Source organism: Giraffa tippelskirchi, chromosome 1, assembly GCF_054371585.1.
Source record: "Giraffa tippelskirchi isolate mGirTip1 chromosome 1, T2T-mGirTip1v1.2.pri, whole genome shotgun sequence".
NCBI classification, from domain to species: Eukaryota; Metazoa; Chordata; class Mammalia; order Artiodactyla; family Giraffidae; genus Giraffa; species Giraffa tippelskirchi.
The window spans coordinates 178,385,272-178,389,459 of NC_137275.1; the positions used below are offsets into that span (position 1 = coordinate 178,385,272).

Genomic DNA, 4,188 nt, shown 5'->3' on the forward strand with positions numbered 1-4,188 from the left:
CTGCAAAGTGGACTTTCACAAATGTTTTTTCTCCTGGATAAAAATCCGAATTGGTTTGAGATTTATGATTTTTTACACATAAATTGGGTAAGGAGCCACGTGGTACTACGGACAGGCACCGGGCTGGGAGTCAGGAAACCTAAGTGGTTCTGCCACCATTTGTGATGTGGTGCAAATTCCTTTCTCTCCCTAAGCTTCCTCTCGCCATCGATAATAATAAAGTTTAAACGTAGCTGTTTGTAATATCTTTTATATACTTCATTGATTTAATCCTTACGGCAATCTTATAGAGATGAGAACTATTATTATTCTCATTTTACAAATGAGGTGGCAGGGGTTTAACAGAAATTAAGACTTGCCCAATATAACGCAGAAGTCAAGTAGCTTTTATTATTTAGTCAAGCGGTTTGTTGTTATTTATCATTAATTTGCTCATTGACAAACATCGATTAAGCACCTTTATGTGCCAGATACTGTTTTAAACTCAAGGAAAGGGGACATTTTCAGACCTAATCTGAACTTTCTGGGTTTTCTATAAGGGTTAGTATGTCAGCTAAAGGGGGTTATGAATAGAGAATTTACTTTCTCCTTCTCTTAGGACCAATTTGGGCTAACTTTATAGCTCTATCCCCCTGGAAATGTAATAAAGATGAAATGTCAGCTATAATATTAGGCACATTGGGTATGGTAAAAATAACCCCTGGTTGGTAAAATGCATCTGGGCCAGGATATTTAAGTACCTGATGAGAAGTCAAGGCTTTGGGCCTCCCTAAGCACAGTGACTCTCGTAACTAGGTTCATCTCCCACAGAGAACCTGAAAGTTATGTCTGTGGGACACAAGATATTGATTCCTATTTGGGACAGGGTATTTCTTTTTTTAAAAAAATGTATTATTTATTTATTTATTATTTTTGGCTGCACTGGGTCTTTTTGCTGCGCCCAGGCTTTCTCTAGTTGCGGTGAGCAGGGGCTACTCTTTCCTTGTGTGTGGGTTTCTCGTTGCAGTGGCTCCTCTTGTTGCAGAGCACGGGCTCAGGGGCATGTGGGCCTCAGTAGTTGTGTCATGTGAGCTCAGTAGTTACATCTCTCGGGCTCTAGAACACAGGCTCAGTAGTTGTGACGCATAGGCTTAGTTGCCCGTGGAATGTGGAATCTTCCCAGAGCAGGGATTGAACCTGTGTCCCCTGCAATGGCAGGCAGACTCTTAACCACTGGATCACCAGGGAAGTCCAGGGGCAAGAGCATTTCTAAGCTAAAGTTGTTACAACATTCACTGATGTGATTTTTGTCTCTTTTGGCCTGGGGAGCTGGATTACTGGATTACTACAAGAACTCCTGATGAAGAGAAGTACCAGGTGCCGTCTGGCCAGCATGCTGTGTCTTATCCAGGCCCCTTGTAATTAATCTGATGCCAAGTGAGTGTAACCGAGTGAAGCTAAATTTCCAGTCGAGCCCAAAGAGCATCTGATGATGGGACATTTCAGGAACAAAACCAGGTCATGGAGATAGGAGCCCAATCTTGCTTTTTTTCTGACTCTAGAGCCATGGTTCTCAATCTTGACCACATTCTAGACTCAGAAAAAAATTATTTGATTTTACTCATTTATGTTTGGCTGTGCTGGTTCTTTGTTGCTGTGTGGGCCTTTTTCTTGTTGCGGTGAGTGGGGGCTACTCTCTAGTGTGGGCTTCTCATTGTGGTGGCTTCTCTTGTTGCAGAGCATGGGCTCTAGGGCAGGCAGACTTTAGTAGTTGTGGCACGTGGGCTCAGCAGTTGTGGCACGCAGGCTTAGTTGCTCTGCAGCATGTGGAATCTTCCCGGATCAGGAATCAAACCCATGTCTCCCGAATTGACAGGTGGATTCTTTACTACTGAGCCACCAGAGAAGCCTTAGACTCAAATTGAAATCTTTGAATCACTTGCCACAGTGGACACAGCAATGGAAAAGAGCAAAATACTGTTACACACATGACACAGATGAATCTCTCCGACATAATGGTGAAGGAGAAAAGCACCTACAGGCTAATTCCACTGATCTGAAGTTCAAAAGCTAGCAAAACTACCCAGAATAGTGCCAATTGTTGAGGAGTGGGTATTGATTAGAAGGAAGTACAAAGGAGCCTTTTTGTGCTCATGCTCAGTTGTGTCCAATTCTTTGTGTCCCTATGGACTGTAGCCAGCCAGTCTCCTCTGTCTGTGGGATTTCCCAGCAAGAATACTGGAATGGGTTTCCATTTCCTCTTCCAGGGGATATTCCCCACCCAGGGATCAAACCTTCATCTCCTATGTCTCCTGCATTGCAGGTGGATTCTTTACTGCTGAGCCACCAGGGAAGCCCACAGAAGAAACTTCTATGGAGCAATAAATATTCTAGGTCTTGGTCTGTGGTGGCTACGTGAGTGAGTGTATATATTCATAAAATATGTGAAGCCAAGTTAACCCAGGAATTCAGAAGCAGAATGATAAGCTGGACTCAAGGCTGGGTGGGATGTTTAATGGGAGATCAGGCAAATTTGAGGCCTTGGGTTGGAGGCTGTATCTTCTAGAAAAGCTCCCACTGATTCTGCAGGGTAGAGAATGCAAGCCCCATGGTACAGTGTGTGAATAGTGTTTTGATCAGAGAGACCCAATGCTTTGAAGAGGGGAGAAATAGGGGATCCCTCATGCTGCAACAAAGATACCATGTACTGCACTCAAGGAAGACCTGGAGCAGCCAAAAACAAACAAACAAAAATTGAAACAAAACCAAAAAGGTAAAGAATCGCTAAAAATTATGTTAAAAAAAAAATTAAAAGGGAGAATCCAGGAGTCATGTCTTATGAGAAATGGTCCTGACAAAGTAAAGATATGGGGGAAGAGGACAGGACATGAGAAGTGTCTCCAGATATCTAAATGCTTGCCATGAAAGAAAAAGGTCAACCTGCTCAGGATGACTCAGAGAGGAACCAGGACGAGTGAGTGGAAATTCTGAGAAATAGAGTGCAGTGAGGAGAACCTTCCGTAAAGAATTAGAGGCTTCACAATTTTCCCCAAATGAAATTTATTCGTGTACATTTTCATTTATTGTGCTAGGCTCTGGGATACAAGGGACATGACCCCCAAGGTCCCTTATGGAGTTTACTAAATGTGTCAGAGACTGAAGATTGCCTATCTAATATTTCCTCTCCTCTTCTCCCTTACTGACAAAATTCTAATTTTGTTATGGGCTTTAATATGTCCACCCAAAATATTACATTGTCCAATCTCTCTGTAGCCAGGGATGACCAGTGAGATGTGAATGGAAGTTGCAGGTGAACCTCTAGGATATCACCTTAAAAGAGGCTCACTTAGATAACAGGGCGATAACATTATCACTCTCTTCTTTTTTTTCTCTCTAGAAAATGGCTGAAGTTTGAACTGCCATCTTGGGTCATGAGTTCCCCTTCAGAATTGAATCCACTAAGGACAGTGGAAGAGAAAGACATAAAGATCTTGAGTTTCTAATGACTGTGAAGTCTCCATATCAGCTCTATATTGACTGTCTCTGGACTTCTCTTACAAACTTCTACCTTGTTTTTAAGTAAGTTATTTAGGTTTTCTGTTGTATGCAGCAAGTTCTACTGATACACTAAGAAAAACTTTTTTTAAAACTAAAATTGTATAAAAGGACAACTGAGATCCCTTTTAGCTCAAACAGCTGTATATTTATTATGACTTCTATTCTCTGAGGTCCCAATATAGTGTCACCTTTCTAAACGAAACTTTTCCAGATTCTTTAAGAAGGTTAAATCTCTCCCTCTTTGGTTCTCCTGCAGCACTTTGTTTACTCTGCTAGGATAACACTTACCTAATTGAGTCTTATAGCAGGTCCCTGACACACACCTTTATGATTCCTGCTCATTATTAACTATATACGGCAGAGTATGAGGAGAATGTTTAAATGGGGAGGGCGTTTGTGTTGCTGTCCAAGGTCCTGAACCTTCAAGCACATTAGGACACAGTTGTTTTTTCCAGTCTCTGAGACACTAATTCTATCTGATCAACTCACTAACCAATTCTGATGAAGAAATAAGCAACAGCAAGAAAAAAACTGTAAGGGCCAAAAGAGAAAGAAAGAAATGGACAGAGAACAGAGGTTGCTCAGAACATTGCTAATGAAAGAAGGCCAGAGAGCAAACAAAACCAGAAAAAAATTTTTTTTCTTTTGACA

At 41.6% G+C, this 4,188-nt stretch overlaps 1 long non-coding RNA gene across 1 annotated transcript; it reads left to right on the forward strand.

Moving 5' to 3' along the window:
* The first annotated feature begins 634 nt into the window (after positions 1-634).
* Positions 635-3,486, forward strand: LOC145513537 (uncharacterized). Its single transcript, XR_014059482.1, has 2 exons — positions 635-1,416; positions 3,377-3,486. It is a non-coding gene; the product is annotated as an uncharacterized LOC145513537 (long non-coding RNA).
* Positions 3,487-4,188: the final 702 nt, after the last annotated feature.